The 18,038-nt window shown below is 41.6% G+C and overlaps 1 protein-coding gene across 8 annotated transcripts in view; it reads right to left on the reverse strand.

Moving 5' to 3' along the window:
- The window catches only part of LOC146358556 (uncharacterized), a 271,819-nt gene that overhangs the window by 81,747 nt on the left and 172,034 nt on the right, over positions 1-18,038 (reverse strand). For all 8 annotated transcript variants that reach the window (XR_014784921.1, XR_014784897.1, XR_014784893.1 and 5 more), the window contains one exon: positions 17,183-17,536. The gene's annotated coding sequence lies outside the window, so the exon portion shown is untranslated. The remainder of the gene's footprint in view (positions 1-17,182; positions 17,537-18,038) is intronic.

Raw genomic sequence — 18,038 nt, forward strand, 5'->3', positions numbered from 1 at the left:
CTTCAACAAAAGCAGACCAAATATCCCAATATGTATCCATTTGCAGTTCTATGTTGTAAGATCCTCAATCCATTGCATTATTGGAGGTGAGTGTTTATCCTTTCACTGTTGTAATATCAATTTTTTAGCTATCAGAAGGGCACAGAGAATCCATTTGCACTGACCATTTGTTAACTTCCAAGAAGCAGGTAGGTAATTTAAAAGAGCATGTATATCAGTAAATATTAAGGTGTGTTATTTGTATAACAGCCTCTTCCCCAAAGGGGGTACCTACAGGGTCTTGCCAAAATATATCCTCTCACTGTCAACTCTAACCAAACAGGTTTTGCAAGTTTTTGAAACACTGGTGCCCAGAGTGAGGGCAGGCAGGTGGGCAGGAAGGCACCACTATTGGCATCACCTTCCACCTTCTTTCTGTCCCTCAGTTGTGCTGAACTCATTCACTCTGCATGCTCCCTCCAGCAGCACTAAGCAGGAATGTGACTTCAGCACAGAAAGCTGAAGTCAGATTCCACCCAGGTGAGTTAGGCAGAGGGAGGGAAGGTTGGATGGTTCTTGCCCTTCACAGAGCACCTATCCATGCCTTTCCGTAACAGTGGCCTTTGCTAATGCTGCTTTGAGGCTTAGCTTTTACTTCTCAAAGTACCTTAATAAAGGGAAAGTGAGGCGGAGGTAGTGAAACTGACAGAGCTTCTCTGCCATCTTGTCAGTTTCAACAGAGAGCAGGAAGGGGATGGAAATGATTGTGGTAGAGCAGGTGGATGGGCAATGCAGAAGGCAAGGCTACTAAAACCCCTGCCATCTCCAGCCACTCTTCCACAGCAGGTGAAACATTAGCACTTCGCCAGCTCACAGCTGGAAGGCTTTGTACCACAGTTAGATTGGAAGTTTAAAAACATTGTTACAAACCAGCACATTAAAATAAACAAGACCACGACTGGGAAATTTAAAGGAACGGCACAGTTTGGGAGGAATGTTGTCTGGATTCTCAGGAGTAAATGAGTGAACAAATAATGTAAGTACTGTAAAGGAGGGCCAGTGTGGAAGTACCCCAGCTGTTCCATTTCAATCATTGTTTCATTAACGCTTTATTTTGGCATTCTTTCTGTTTCTTAACAAGTTGTCCATATTTAGTGAAGTGTAGGAACACCATGGCAAGCAAGTCTATACATGGAGTCAGTTGCAATATATCTCAGAATGTGACTGATTTAAACACACAGGCAATGGTCTGACTTGTGGAGTGGTTGGAATTTATGGATTGAATGCATTATATTAAGCAAATAGAAGCATTCTTGCTCAGTAATAAATGTGTAGTCATATTGATAAGTTAATCCATTTCCTTAAATAAAAATGGATACAAATTGAATACATTTATAACTTCCTTAAATTTTCTTCTAAAAACTTTGGGTTACCTGCAATAATCTGGACACTCAAATAATATTTCGAAAGAAATATTTGGGGAGGGGAAAGTAAATCACCTTCTTTTTAAAATGTATATTAGAAAATGTCTTGGCAAGCCAGTTCTGGCTCTCTTAAGTAATTTATTTATTTGCAACCATAGACATTCTCCTCACCTTTATTACTGAATGAGGATGTTTTTATTTGCCTAATGCATTAGACATATAAATTTCTCCCACTCAGCAAATCAAGTTATTGCTTACCTACAAGATACATTAGGAATGGGTTTAAATCACTCATTTTTTCCCAAGATATACAACAAGCTGGTTCCCATCCAGGTTTATAATATATTCACCATTGAAAAGAGCAAGCAGATGTTCTTCAAAATGCATTGTTTGTTGAAGCAATGCCCAATGCATTGTTTGTTTGTGGGACCATTTGTCTTTCCTCTGCCAACAATGTACTCGCATCAAGAGTACATGCTCTAATATGTATTGTCCACAATTACTATCATTGAAATGAATGACTGCTAAGCCATTCCAGTGCCATGGGGACATGAATTTCTACTGAAACTCATTAGTTTGCTTAAAGTGGAGGTTATGCTACAGCACTGGAACAGAGGAGTTCACAGACTTCAAAAATATTAAGGTTTTTAAAAAAGCCACGGGGCCTTGAGATGGTGGGCTATTGAGCAGGACAAAGGGGTAGTCTTGCTGGTATTTGTCCATTTGTGTGTGTGTGTGACTGGAAAAGCAAACTTGGTGAACACGTGGTTGTAATGGAGGCAGCATTCAGCCCCTAACAAAATATACATTTTTTAAAATCCAGTAAAAAGACAAATCCTTTTAAGAGGTTAGGAAATGGGCCATGCATGCAAGGGGAGTGGCTTTGTTAATCACTAGTGACATCACAAGTAGGAGATCCTGACTAAGCTGGCCAAAGCATTTGTCTAGTAAACAGGAAATCCTGTTTGACTTCCCTGGTGCCTCAGGAGATTTTTCTTTGTTTGAGAGGGGGCTTAGCTCAGTGGAAGAACACATATTTTGCATGCAGGGAGTCTCCCAGGTGCCACCCCCAAGCACATCCAGATAGCATGGCTGAGAATGACCCCTAGCCTGAGTCCTTGGAAAGCTGCTGCCAGCCAAGAGAACAGTACTGAGCTGGATGGATCCACCACCCAACTGCAAGCATCATTTCTCTGGGTCTGGTACGAGCTTATTGGATGCCCCCATGCCCTCTTCCCAGCCTTTCCACAGAAGTCTCTGACTGTTTTGAAAAAATGGAGCCTTGATTCTTGAGCTTGATTCCTTGATCTTCTTTCATTCATTCATTACATTTCTATACCGCCCAATAGCCAAAGCTCTCTGGGTGATGATCCACAAAAATTAAAACCACTTTAAGTCCCTTTAAGATCTTCCTGGTTGCCCAGTGTGTATATATAGAGATACAGACATGGCAGTTGAGCACGAATGTATGTTAATTATCAATGTGGGACACCGCTGGGATTGAGTTCCTTCAGGCGGTCTGGGGTCCTTCCGTGCACTCAGAGGCATGTTGTGAGACATGTAAATCCCATTGGAAGTACTGCTACTGTCCCTGGGAGTTCAGTGTCCCTGATTAACTATTATGGTGCTTTTCCCTCCTTCCAGATGACTCTTCCTGCCTGTGCACAGGAAATGCCAGCAAGAAGTAAGAAACTCTGGGATTTGTGGTTCTTAAGAGAGCATCACCTCACCAAAGTTGTCATATCCCCATTTCTTTGAAAGTCCAGAATGTTTTATCATATATGTATTCTGTCATGTTTAAAGCTCCAAGTGTGAAGCCATGAATCCATTCATAAACACTTCCAAAATTTAGTTTGAATTGTTTGTCTCCAAGGGATGGATGGATATTTCCAATCTATACCAGTTTTGCATGTGTTCTTTCATAAGTTGGTTCTGTCCCATTTTCTCATTAATATACAATTTTTTAAAAATCTGCATGAAAATCCTAAATACGTAAATACGTATTTAAAACTATTTTCTCATAAAATATGCATTTCTAAATTTAATCTAAATTTATGCATTTCTAAATTAATTTTAGTCTAAAACATGCATTTTAAATGCATTTTGGTATGTTTTATGAGCCAAGAACAGCACAGCAGTCTGGAAAAGTACAAAATCTGAAGAATCACTGTGTTCCAATCCACACATTAGTCTGGAAGGTGTGGGTCAGATCAGTTTGCATCAAAATTCACAGAGACTGAATTCCTCACGCATCCCTATTGCCTCTCATAAAATTACTTTTTAAAAAACGTTTTTCACTCCCCCACCCCTTAGTAATTATAGATTGCATATAAATGATAAAGGTTTTGTCTTCCTAACTTATTTGAGTTAGACTTTAGAGATATCCCCATTCCTTTTCAATTCAAGCTGCTTTTATAAGTATGAATCAACTATTTGTGTATAACTAACAACAGAGTTTTTAATTGTGGGTTTTTCTTATGTTTCTAGAAGCTGTCTAATATCTGTTGTAAATCAGATCATTTCCAAAACATCCCATCAAAAATATAGCTTTCTTCAAGTGGTTCTATTAAATATTGGCCCTTATCATTTGCAGCCTACCATACACTAGAGGTTTAACACTGATGAAATTTCTGGGGGATTATCTATAAAAACACCAGCTTCACGAGTGTGATGTGAATGTTAATGATGCTGCAGATCTAAATGTTGCTTTGGATAGTGTGAGCAGAGGGGGGCGGGGAGGGGGGAAGCATCTTCCTTTCATCAAGCTATGCAGCAGGTGGGGGCTGCAATGGTTCCCAAACCCCCTTCATCCTCAGTCTGTAAACATCAATAGTCAGTAGACATGCAGTCTTATTCCAGCTCACTTGCACAGAAAATCACAGTGATCAGTTCTATTGTCTCCTCCATCTGAATCGCCATGCTGCAGACAGTATTGCTTTGAACATGCTATGTTGCCTAGAGGACTCTCATACACATACTTCGCTTTTCCAGTAAACGTACTTTGCTTTCTGATTACTTTTCATATATGCAGCATGCAACCAATTGAGATAGTATTTTCCATGTCATAAGCCCCATTGACTTCAGTGGACTCACTCCCAGGTAAATGAGTTTAGGATTGCAGCTGAAAGTGTTTTTCCCAACTTCTTGATATAAATCTAGAGATGAGTGTACCATTCCTCTATTATATTAGAATGTTTTATTCTGTGCTGCTCAGAGCCCCTGCCGTTTGCTATAGCTTTCAGTTCTTTCCGTTTATTTGCAAATTGAGAAAACACTGAAAAAAGCAATCTCGTTGTGATCATATGTATGATAGTATCATTATTATTTTTGTGCACTGTTTCTTCTGAATAATTCAAATTGCCTTATACATGATTAAAAACACAATAAAGCACAATACAACACAAAGAAATACATAGCAGCCAGGGGTGGGGCAAAATCCAAAATAGGCGCATGTTTCATTGCAGAATTTACACTAAAGTAGACCTACAACAATATAGTCCTTCTAAGTCATAGTCACCTAAACAGTAGTAAAGAATGTCCCCAAATTTCAGTCATTTACCAATTAGTTTTCTTTCTGTATACAAGAAGTACCTGGAGGAATAGTCCCCAAACTCCTGACTAATTCTGGCATTATGGGTGGGTTGTTTTTTTGTCCCAGCCAATGTAACATGTTGAGGTAGGAAAAGATTCCAACAAAAACAGATCCAGGGGAAGCAGATTTAACTGCCCACGCAGAGTTTTCTTTCTGAAAACCAAAACGAGCCTGAGACAAAAAAAAATTCCAAGATCTATGGATTTTTTGCCATTGAGAAAGCGGATTTCAGATACCTTGTGTCTGACACCAGGCACATGGACTTTTGGGGGGACATTTTACTACCCTGATATATGTTGAAATTTGGCTTGGGGTAGTAAAATGTTCCAAAAATCATTTATGTAAGGTATCTTTTTTGGTTTTGGCTCATGAAGATTCAGTGTAGAAGAGTGGGAAAGACATGAACAAAGAAAACACTTTGAAAAAACTGTGTACACAGTGCTCTGTGTACAATTTCGGAATAAAAAACCCTAAACAATGGATAAATCCCTACCGCAGTTCAGCTTCAGAAAAAAGCCCAGGTGATTTGAAACTCCAAGATCCAAAGAGAGAAATGCAGATGAGGAGAATTTCAGAAGCCTCTCTCCATACAGCACCACAGTAACCTTTGAATAAGCTTGTTAAGTAGAAGAATGTTGTTATTCCGATATTATAGAAAGGGAATGAAGAGTGAGAGACCGTGGCTTGCCTAATGCCACTCAAGAGATTATGACTGAGGTTTGAACCATAGAGCCTTTAACCACTATCGTCTACCAGCTCACCATAACCCTAGATCATCCTTCCCCAACCTGGTGCCCTGCAGATGTCTAGGGCTAGATCTACACGGGCTTTTTAATATCCATACTGAAGTGCACTGATAACTGTTGGGGCACATTACACATTCCATATACCACTCTTCTAGCATTATTTCCTGCTTTTTATTCCATATTATCCAAAATACTACAACAGATGTCATTGTGTGTGCTACAAGGTATAAACGCACAACAGGGATATAGCGTTACCATGATGGGATCGTATCGATATGACACAAGGTATAGATCTGGCCTAGGATTTCCCATCATCCCCAGCCAGACACCAGGTTGGGGAAGCCTGTCCCAGATCCACTCTAAAGGAAAGAAGACATTCAGAACCAGACCAGAATTTTGTAGCTCTCTGTTATGATAGATTAACTAAAATCCCAGGTTGAAAAGAGGCATGAAATGTTCTGAATCAAACCCATCTCTATCTTTATCGATTCTCCTATTCCTGTTGCAAGTCAACTGTTCTACTTTGGACTGCAGATAAGGGACTGTCAGTGCAATATGCCTGTCTACTTAGAACTGACTCCCATTCAGTTCAACCAGGCTTACTCCCAGGTATCTGGGTACAGGATTGCAGCCTCAACATCAGGAGAATGCAAGGCTAGAGCCTTCTCCCTGCCATGGTAGTTCTTGCATGTAAATGAAGGCTTTTAAAAAAAAAATGTGGAAGAGCATCAAACACTTCATCCTCCACTTCATACAGTAGAATGAAAATATTAAAAATTAAATTAAATTACAATTGGCCTCAGTTTCTGTTCTTGATTATATCATCATCATATATATCATTATCATCATCATATAATGATATATCATTATCATCATCATTATCATTATCATCATCATATATATCATCATTATATCATCATCATCATCATCATCATCTGTTGTTTCCATTCGCTTTTCTCTTTGGCCTATTTTCATATGAAGTGGTTTTGGGGGTGGGGGGTGGGGTTCACTTCAGCCCTTACACCAGATTCCATGATCACCACACATGGAAGCACCTGAAGAAATTAATAATGCTTATGAAATGTATGTGGGGGGGGGGGGGTGAGAGCAATTACTGTAAATGAGCAATTATTGTTGCTCATTTGCCCTACGCACAGCTAAAACAACTATTCTGATAATATATCACATTGATGTCTAAACAGAAGGTCATATAAGCAAGACAATGCATTATTAATCAGTTTTAAGTTGAGGGGTGCTTTGTAAACCTTGGGAGGGGCTGTAGCTCAGTGGGATGTTGCTAGGTTCTTAAAAGACCTGGGGCACAGGCCTATAACACAAATTTGCATGTGGTGTGTATATATATATATACACACACACACACACACACACACACAGACGTATGTATGTATGTCCGAGTTGAAGTGGGGGTCAGTGCACACCTCTAATACATGTGTGTCTGTATGTATACACACACACACACGAGGTGTGTAATGACCCCCCACTTCAACTTGGACCCCGATTCAGTGGTTTGGAAAACCGATTCAAATCGATTCAAACCGATTAAGTGGTTTGGAAAACATCCTGCTTCTGCTCTGGCCAATTTGGAGTCATTCCACTTCAGCTAAGTACCAAACCTGAGTCAAGTTTCAGAAAACCGAGGCTTTGTGCTTCATGTTGACTATTGCGGGATTTTTTTTTAAGCTATAACTTTTTTTTTCTTGGTCATAATTGGATGATAATTGCAGGCATAGTAGCCCCTTAGGAGGGGATTACATCTGCCCAATGCCAGAAAAAATAGTTGCAGGGTTGTTTGTGGTATGTGCCTTTATATTTTGATTTTCTTTTAAAGGGAACTTCCAATAACTTTTTTTATTCCTTGGAAGAATTGGATGAACATTTCACAATTCATTGCCCCATCTGAGGGGATCATGTCTGTCAAACTGCAGAATGATAGCTATGGTTGTTTTTGTGCAAGGGTAGCCTTGACATTTTGAGGGTCTCCAAAAGAGGACATACCTATCTCCCTATGTTCCTTGTGGACCATTGTTCTGAAAATTACAAACACCCTAGAGGTATCCCTAAGTAAGAAACCAGCAAAGTTTCAGAAAGATAGGTGCAGCACTTCATGTGGAAAAGGAGCTCTCCAGTTCCAAGGAGGGAGTGATTTGCTTTCCTTACACTTTACCCCACTCACATCCATGGTTTTGGGGTAAATCTGTATGAAAATGCACAGGTCATAGAAGTGTCCGCAGGCACCTAACCTGCAAAGTTTCAGAAGGATAAGACCAGGGGTTAGGGAATTATGATGCTTGAAATGGAGTTTAAGGCTTTTTCACAATGAAGTGTGCCAGCAATGGAAAAATGACCATCTCATGGTCCAATCCTTGCCCTCCCCAAAAGCACAGTGATGGAAGCGCTTGGTAAAAATGTGCCCTAAGATTAGAAACCCCTTCATGGATCACTGCCTTGTTGTGGCGAAGGGGCTTGCGTAACTCAGTGAAGCCATAAGCTATGCCGTGCAGGGCCACCCAAGACGGACAGGTCATGGCAGAGAGTTCTGACAAAATGTGGTCCAATGGAGAAGGAAATGGCAACCCACTCCAGCATTCTTGCCAAGAAAACCCCATGGAACGTATCACAAGGCTAAAAGAGATGACGCCGGAAGATGAGCCCCTCAGGTCGGAAGGTGTCCAATATACTACTGGGGAAGAGCAGAGGGAATTTCCAAGTAGCGCCAGAAAGAGTGAAGCGGCTGGGCCAAAGCCGAAAGGACACTCAGCTGTGGATGTGTCTGGTGGTGAAAAGAAAATCCGATGCTGTAAAGAACAATATTGTTTAGGAACCTGGAATGTCAGATCAATGAATCAAGGTAAGTTGGAGGTGGTCAAACATGAGATGGCAAGACTGAACATTGACATCTTGGGAATCAGCGAACTAAAATGGACAAGCATGGGCGAATTTAATTCAGGTGACCATCATATCTACTACTGTGGGCAAGAATCCCTTAGAAGAAATGGAGTAGCACTCATAGTCAACAAAAGGGTGGGAAAAGCAGTACTGGGGTACAATCTTAAAAATGATAGAATGATCTCAGTACGAATCCAAGGCAAACCATTCAACATCACAGTAATTCAAGTCTATGCCCCAACCACTGATGCCGAAGAAGCTGAGGTTGATCAGTTCTATGAAGACCTACAATACCTTCTAGAACTAACACCAAAAAAAGATGTCCTCTTCATCATCGGGGATTGGAATGCTAAAGTAGGAAGTCAAGAAATCACCGGGATAACAGGCAAGCATGGCTTTGGTGTACAAAATGAAGCAGGACAAAGGCTATTAGAGTTTTGCCAAGAGAACATGCTGATCATAGCAAACACTCTTTTCCAACAGCACAAGAGATGACTCTACACATGGACATCACCAGATGGTCAATATCGAAATCAGATGGATTATGTCCTTTGCAGCCAAAGATGGAGAAGCTCTATACAGTCAGTAAAAACAAGACCTGGAGCTGACTGTGGCTCAGATCATGAGCTTCTTGTTGCAAAATTTCGGCTTAAATTGAAGAACGTAGGGAAAACCACTAAACCATTCAGGTATGACCTAAATCATATCCCTGATGAATATACAGTGGAGGTGAGGAATAGATTTCAGGGATTAGACCTGATAGACAGAGTGCCTGAGGAACTATGGACGGAGGTCCGTAACATTGTTCAGGAGGCAGCAACTCAATCCATCCCAAAGAAAAAGAAATGCAAGAAAGCAAAGTGGCTGTCTGATGAGGCTTTACAATTAGCTGAGGAAAGAAGGGAAGCGAAAAGCAAGGGAGAAAGGGGAAGATATACCCAACTGAATACAGAGTTCCAGAGAATAGCAAGGAGAGACAAGAAGGCCTTCTTAAATGAACAATGCAAAGAAATCGAAGAAAACAATAGAATGGGAAAGACTAGAGATCTCTTCAAGAAAATCAGAGATCTCAAGGGAACGTTTTGTGCAAAGACGGGCATGATAAAGGACAAAGAAGGCAGGGACCTAACAGAAGCAGATGAGATTAAGAAGAGGTGGAAAGAATACACAGAAGAACTATACAGGAAAGATCTGAATGTCCCTGATAGCCATGATAGTGCGCTCACTGAACTTGAGCCGGACATCCTCGAGAGTGAAGTCAAGTGGGCCTTAGGAAGCATTACTAACAACAAAGCTAGCGGAGATGACAGTATTTCAGCTGAGCTATTTAAGATCCTAAAAGACAATGCTGTTAAAGTGCTGCACTCAATATGCCAACAAATTTGGAACACTCAACAGTGGCCACAAGACTGGAAAAGGTCAGTTTACATTCCAATTCCAAAGAAGGGCAACGCCAAAGAGTGTTCAAACTACCGTACAATTGTGCTCATTTCACATGCCAGCAAGGTGATGCTCAAAATCCTACAAGCTAGGCTTCAGGAGTATGCGAACTGAGAACTACCGGAAGTACAAGCTGGGTTTCGAAGAGGCAGAGGAACTAGAGATCAAATCGCCGACTTTCGCTGGATCATGGAGAAAGCAAGAGAATTCCAGAAAAATGTCTATTTCTGCTTCATTGACTACGCTAAAGCCTTTGATTGTGTAGATCACAACAAACTGTGGCAAATTCTGAAAGAGATGGGGGTACCAGACCACCTTACCAGTCTCCTGAGAAACCTGTACGAGGATCAAGAAGCAACAGTAAGAACCAGACATGGAACAACCGAGTGGTTCAAAATTGGGAAAGGAGTATGACAAGGCTGCATATTGTCACCCTGCTTATTTAACTTATATGCAGAGCACATCATGAGAAACGCCGGGTTGGATGAATCACAGGTCGGAATTAAGATTGCCGGGAGAATTCTCAACAACCTCAGATACGCAGATGATACCACCCTAATGGCAGAAAGTGAAGAGGATCTAAAGAGCCTCTTGTTGAGGGTGAAAGAAGAGAGTGCAAAAGCTGGTTTGAAACTCAACATTAAAAAAACGACGATCATGGCGTCTGGCCCCATCACTTCCTGGCATAAAGAAGGGGAAGAAATGGAAGCAGTGACAGATTTTATTTTCTTGGGCTCCAAGATCACCGCAGACGGTGACCGTAGCCATGAAATTAAAAGACGCTTGCTCCTTGGGAGGAAAGCTATGGCAAACCTAGACAGCATAGTCAGAAGCAGAGACATCACCTTGCCGACAAAGGTCCATCTAATCAAAGCTATGGTTTTCCCAGTAGTAACGTATGGCTGTGAGAGCTGGACTATAAGGAAGGCTGAGCGCCGAAGAATTGATGCTTTCGAACTGTGGTGCTGGAGAAGACTCTTACGAGTCCCCTGGACTGCAAGGAGGTCAAATCAGTCAATCCTAAAGGAAATCAACCCTGAGTGCTCATTGGAAGGACAGATACTGAAACTGAAGCTCAAATATTTTGGCCACCTAATGCGAAGAGAAAACTCTCTGGAAAAGACCCTGATGCTGGGAAAGACTGAGGGCAAAAGGAGAAGGGGACGGCAGAGGATGAGATGGCTAGATAGCATCACCAATGCAATGAATATGGACTTGAGCACGCTCCGGGAGAGAGTGCAGGACAGGAAGGCCTGGCGTGCTATGGTCCATGGGGTCACGAAGAGTCGGACACGACTGAACAACTGAACAACAACAAAGATTAGAAAGTGGACTTGTAAGTCATTAAACCACATTCCTCTATCCTCCTGCAGTATTTAGTGAAACTAAACCAAAATAGTTTGAGACATAAGGACTGCCCGAATTCATGTGAGAGAGAGAGAATGCAAATTTAGAATTACTGGAATTTATTTACATTGCACCAATGTTAGCAGCATCCAGGACACAGATCAGAAGATCTAGGGCCCATATCCAGGTGGGCCATCTGCTAACAACACCTATGACCCCTGCTTTGCATGCAGAATGTTCCAGGTTCAATCTCTGGCATCTCCAGGTAGGGCTAGGAAAGCTCCTGCCTGAAACCCTGGAGAGCTGCTGCCAGTCAGCTTCAACAATACTGGAGTAGATGGACCAATGGCCCGACTCAGTATAAGGCAGCTTCCTATTTTCCTGTGTCTCATTCAGCCTCCTTGGATGCCAAATGAAGACCACTAAGTTTTCATGGCTGAGGGCCACCTCACATAGTACAAAAAGTGGGACTTATAGCACATTGACCATGTGTTTCTATGGTGAACAGACTGAAATATTTAAAGGAAGAGGCAGATCGGCAAACACACCTGAGAGCTATGACTGACAAAAGCACTCCGGTGTCAGTTTATCGCCCGTTTGCAGGCACATGTCCGCTTTCAGATGTTACACTTCAACACAAGAATGATCTGTCAGCACTTCTCTTTTGTATTGTGTACAGTAGCCAGTAGCTTTTGAACCTAAAGCAAAGATTATCCTATTGCTCATGAACTGTTTGGACACCTTTACCTGCTTCAAAGGTAACATTACTTAGTTGAACAAAGTGCACAGTCCTCTGTCCTCACTTATAACTCCCTGTTCCTTTTTCTTCCAGCCTTCACTTCCTCTATAAGAACTTCCTCCTCTTAAAGAGACAAACATATTTTCTAAAATCTCTCTTTATATGTATGTATTAATTTCACAACATTTGTATGCCACTTTTCAACCATAGCGGCTCTCATATTGTTATGCATAGAGTACTTTAATCTTCCCCACCTAAATAAGTTTCTCTTCAGTGCAAGATACACTCAACAGCTATAACTGATTTACTGTTTCACATAAACTCCACTTAGCATTAGCCTTCTCTTCCTCAGCAAACAGTTCCTTGTAGATATTGAAATGAGACTAATTTCTCTTGATTACATGGCCTTGCCTCTTTGTGCTGTGTGATCATGGTCATGGATCCCTTAACTTGCTACTGCCATTGGACTGGCACTGAAGGGACTAGATAACACTGCTTCCTTTCTTAGGCCAAGGCTTTATATATGTGTGGCAAGGCATTCCACTCAACAGCCTTGCTTCAGCATTCCACACTAGCTACAACTTTCAAACCAGCCTCAAGGGCAGCCCCACATTGAGCGCATTACAGTAGCCCAGCCTGCTGAGTCCCATCTTTAGAAAGCACATATCCATAGAATTCTAGAGAATCTTTGTTGGATTCACATTTTTCCCTTTTCTCTCTCCATTGCTGAAATACTGTGTTTAATACTCATGTTCTTCTTCAGATCTATCATATGCGGTGAGGTAATCACTGAAATTTTTCACTCCTGGAATTTCTGACATGAGATTCCAAAATTTAGTCTCTCATATATCCTTAAGCTTGCATTAGTGGAGAATGTAGTGATGAACCTGGAACTGGGATCTAGCTTCATCTAGTGATATCTTGGTGCATTCAAGTTAAGCGCGAGGAATACTTGTGCACCGCTGAGGTCAAGTAGCATCTATGTCATCTGTTGTGGGTGAGATGTGTCTCTCTCAAATGATTCCTTGATTAGCCATTGCATGCTATGGGAGAAAAAGCCAGAGGACTATCCAGAGAACTATCTGATGGGTGTGTGGGGGGGTGGAGGTTAGGTGCTACAACTATTAAGTCACGTTCCTAGTGTCAGCCTTTCATATCCATTCTGTGATGTCAAATGCTTCTAGTCTTTGTAGTTTTGCTTCCATGTTTTTCTAATATGGAATGGTATGTGCTTGTAGCTATAGAACTAACCTCTCTTTCTCACCAATGTGAATTTTTAATTTTTACATCCTTGCCTTTTCCCAGTCCTTAAAATCAGTCAGCAAATTCCTTGTATAATTAATATGCAATGCTGATGTTTACTCTGTTGATTGATAGCCAGTATAATGTCCAAGTCATAAAATCATAGAATAGTCAGGTTGGAAGGGGCCTATAAGACCATCGAGTCCAACCCTGCTCAGTGCAAGAATCCAAGTCAGAGCATCCCCGACAGATGGCTGTCCAGCCTCATCTTGAATGCCTCCAGAGTGGGAGAGCCCACAACCTCCCTAGGTCATTGGTTCCATTGTCGTATTGCTCTAACAGTCAGGAATTTTTTTCTGACGTTCAGCCAGAATCTGGCTTCCTGTCACTTGAGCCCATTATTCCGTGTCCTGCACTCTGGGATGATCAAGAAGAGATCCTGGCCTTCCTCTCTTTGACAGCCTTTCAAGTACACTATCATATCTCCCCTCAGTCTTCTCTTCTCAAGGCTAAACATGCCCAGTTCTTTCAGTCTCTCTTAATAGGGTTTTGTTTCCAGTCTCCTGATCATCTTTGTTGCCCTCCTCTGAACCCTCTCCAGCTTGTCTGCGTCCTTCTTAAAGTGTGGTGCCCAGAACTGGACACAGGACTCCAGATGAGGCCTAACCAGTGCTGAGTAGAGGGGGACTAGTACCTCCCGGGATTTGGAAGCTATGCTTCTATTAATGCACCCTAGAATAGCATTTGCCTTTTTGCAGCCACATCACATTGTTGGCTCATATTCAGCTTGTGATCTACAACAATTCCAAGATCCTTCTCCCTTGTAGTGTTGTTGAGCCAAGTCTCCCCCATCTTATAACTCTGCATTTGGTTTCTTTTTCCTAGGTGCAGAACTGGGCATTTATCCCTATTAAATTTTTCTGTTGTTTTCTGCCCAGCGCTCCAGTCTATCCAGATCACTTTGAATTTTGTTTTTGTCTTCCAAAGTATTAGCTATCACGCCCAATTTTGTCATCTGCAAATCTGATCAGCATTCCCTGCACCTCCTCCTCCAAGTCATTAATAAAAATGTTGAAGAGCACTAGGCCTGGGACTGAGCCCTGCGGTACCCCGCTCATTACCTGCTTTGCTGAAGTCGAGGTATATTATGTCAACAGCACTCCCACAGTCCACAAGGGAGGTTACCTGATCAAAAAATGAGATGAGATTTGTCTGGCAGGATTTGTCCTTGACAAATCCATGTTGGCTTTGAGTAATCACTGCATTGTTTTCAAGGTGCTTACAAACTGATTACTTTATCATCTGCTCCAGAATTTTCCCAGGGATTGATGTCAGACTGACTGATCTGTAGTTCCCAGGTCCCTCCTTTTTACCCTCTTTGAAGATAGGAATTGCATTAGCCCTCCTCCAGTCATCTGGCACTTCCCCCGTCCTCCATGATTTCTCAAAGATAATAGACAGTGGCTCTGAGAGTTCTTCTTCCAGTTCCTTTATTACCCTAGGGTGCAGTTCATCTGGCCCTGGAGATCTGAACTCATTCAAAGTAATTAGGTGTTCCTTGACCATGTGCCTATCGATCTCAAGCTGCAATCCTGCCCCTTCAGCCTGTACTTTGCCTTTGCCAGGGGGGTCATAGACCCTCTTTTGGGAGAAGACTGAGCCAAAGTAGGAATTGAGTACTTCTGCCTTTTCTTTGTCATCTGTTATCGTTTTGCCATCCTTACTTAATAGCTGAACCACCATTTCTTTCCTCTGGCTTTTACTATGCACGTAGCTGAAGAAAGCTTTTTTGTTGCTTTCAGCACCCCTCATTAACCTCGGCTCGTTCTCAGCTTTAGCCTTCCTGATGCCATCCCTGCAATTCTGTGCTACCTGTCTGTACTCTTCCTTTGTTGCTTGGCTTTCTTTCCACTTCCTATATGTGTCCTTTTTTATTTTCAGGTCATCTCTTAGCTTTTTGTGAAGCCACATTGACTTCTTCTGTTGTCTTCCACCTTTTTTTCTTGTTGGAATTGTTTGTAATTGTGCCTTGAGAATTTCCTTTTTAATAAACTCCCACCCATCTTGGACTCCTTTTCTCGTTAGAGTTGCTTGCCATGGGACCTTACTGATCATTGTTCTGAGTTTATTAAAATCAGCTTTCCTAAAATCCAGGGTACGGGTTTGGCTACACTCGGCTTTTGCTTCCTTTAGAACCATGAACTCAAGTATAACATGGTTGCTTTCCCCCAGAGTTCCTGTAACTGCTGTTTCACAGCCTAACAATGAGAACAAATTCCTTCAGGTTTCAAAATACTCTGTTCGTTTAGATTTTGCCATAATAAAATCTTTGTACCTTCTCCTGGACCCATATGCATATACAACAGTGAGTTCAAGTTGTGGGTAGACCTTCAGGCCATAGGTCATTTCATCTAGGACGCTGATAGCTGTTCCAGTATCCACCAGCAATTGTATTTTACTGCCTCCCTTATACTAGTTGTTTTAGGCAATGCCATCTCCAGGGGCCATCAGGCATGTAACTCTGAGTTCCCCTCTAAGCTGGAAGAAGCAGGACATGCAAACTGATCATTGTCTTAGGCTGAATCTGATCTTCTTGAATACTCAAATGTGCAAAATGGGAATAATGGTACTGTTAGGGTAGTGGGCCCTCTACTAGTCTTGGGCCCTGGCAAATGCCCAATTTTACCACCTTCTGGAGCTGGCTCTAGATTTACATTGCTGTCTGCACCTTTTACAGTATGCTTCAAGTTGTTGTTTCTATTCCAAAAACATTATTTTCTTCACTGCTCACTTCTTGACTTCCTTGATTTACCTAGGGCTTTGGTTTGTTTCTCTGTTTTAGTATTTCCTTCAGTCAGATTATTTCACTCTAGCAAAATGATTATTTGTCTTTCTCCCATAAGAACTGCAATATTTTTTCTTTTGTAAGACGTGCATTTTTACAAGAAGCAGAAGCAGGAATTTTATTTGCTTGATGGTTTGGCTTTAGTCTTATCCAGGTATGCTTGTTTTACTCCCCTTTTGAGTCTGTAGCTTATTGATCTTTTCTCCTAGGGGTTGATTTGACCTTTCAGTACTGGCTACTTGCCCTTCCACTATTTCCATGCTGCATGCAAGATCTAGCAGTGCAATATCAGAATAGATGAGCCCTGGCTTTTGTAGCTGGGTTGAACCACAATGCTATATGATCTGTGATTTGACTTGATCTCTTTATCAGTCTTTGAAAATGCACATTTCATTGCTACTTCCTTTGGCCTGGCATGATACTCTTTGTCTCTTGCTTCTGCATCTTGCTGCTTTGCTTGCTTGAACTTATAAATGTTTAAGTCTGGGTTTGTTTTAGTGTTAAAATAATCTGTGATGCATTTAAGGGCTGTTTGGAAGTCATTTTCACCCCCTGTATCTGGGAGTGTGTCAAATATATCATAAAACTCATCTCCTGCATAATGCAAGAGCAAAGCTCCCTTCCTGCTATTATCAGTAAAACCAAAGGCCAGAAATACATTTTGCAGTCTCTGCATCCATTTTTTCCACTATGTGCCTACAGCACTATCTGCATGCATGAGAACTTGGTCAGTATTGGGGAAGTCACACGCAGTCTGTGCTTAGAGTGGACACTTACACATCGCCAAAAAAGAGGAAATGCGTCATCAAAAAAGAGGCCAAAAAACTGCTTTGCATTATATTTGCATATGCTAATTTAAGTCTATACATGTGAATTTCGAAATAATCACTATAATTTAAATAAAAACACAGTACATCTCACCATACTGAGGAAGACTGAAGATGTGCCTGTTCATTCTGCTTTCCAGGTGCTTGATAGGCAACGTCACGGTCCCTGCTTGGTCTTCTTCCAGTTCTTCAGCTGTAAACCAGAGTGGACTGGGCAGCCCTTCAAATACAGGCATCCTCTGTAAAGTAGGCCACCTGGCCACCTGTGTTCTTTCTTCATATTTGTTGCTTAAAATGAGGCTTGTCTGATTGCCGTTCTTTTCAGATCGTCACCAAAAACGCTGCGGTTCACAAAGAACCACTCAGACATCTCAAGTTGCTTCAAACAGTTGTGTGCATTAGTTTCTTCAATGAAACAGATCCACCCCATTCATTCCAGTCTGTACCTCTGAGAAATGAACAGAAATACAGAAACAAGTGAAAATCCTTTCATTTCATTTCTCCCATTTGTTTCTTATAGGAGGGACTCCCGACATTGGAAAGCAAGACTGCGTTCCTTAGCAAATTGATCCATGTGGACCCATGTTTTAGACTTCAATTCCCATCAGCCCCAGCCAACATGGCCAATGGTCAGGAATACTGGGAGTTGTAGTCCAAAATCTCTGCAGGGCACCAGGTTGGTGAAGGCTGCTGTAGGCAGTGAAGAACCTGGAGTGCTTTTAAAGTGATAAGAAATGAAAACTGGCCAATCTGAAAGCAATGAGAAGCTTAGAGGATGTTACCCTTATTTAATTGCTTATAAAATGCTTAGAAGATGTCACCCCTATTTAATTGCTTATCCCTTTCTCAGATATCTCTGAAACTTGGTAGGTCTGATTCTATGGAAGAATAGCACAATGCCTGACAATGTCATGGCACTGGGATGGTATACACCAGCTTTTATAGGCATC

Source organism: Heloderma suspectum, chromosome 1, assembly GCF_057233095.1.
Source record: "Heloderma suspectum isolate Gila_16-S chromosome 1, 16-S_ref, whole genome shotgun sequence".
Lineage (NCBI taxonomy): Eukaryota > Metazoa > Chordata > Lepidosauria > Squamata > Helodermatidae > Heloderma > Heloderma suspectum.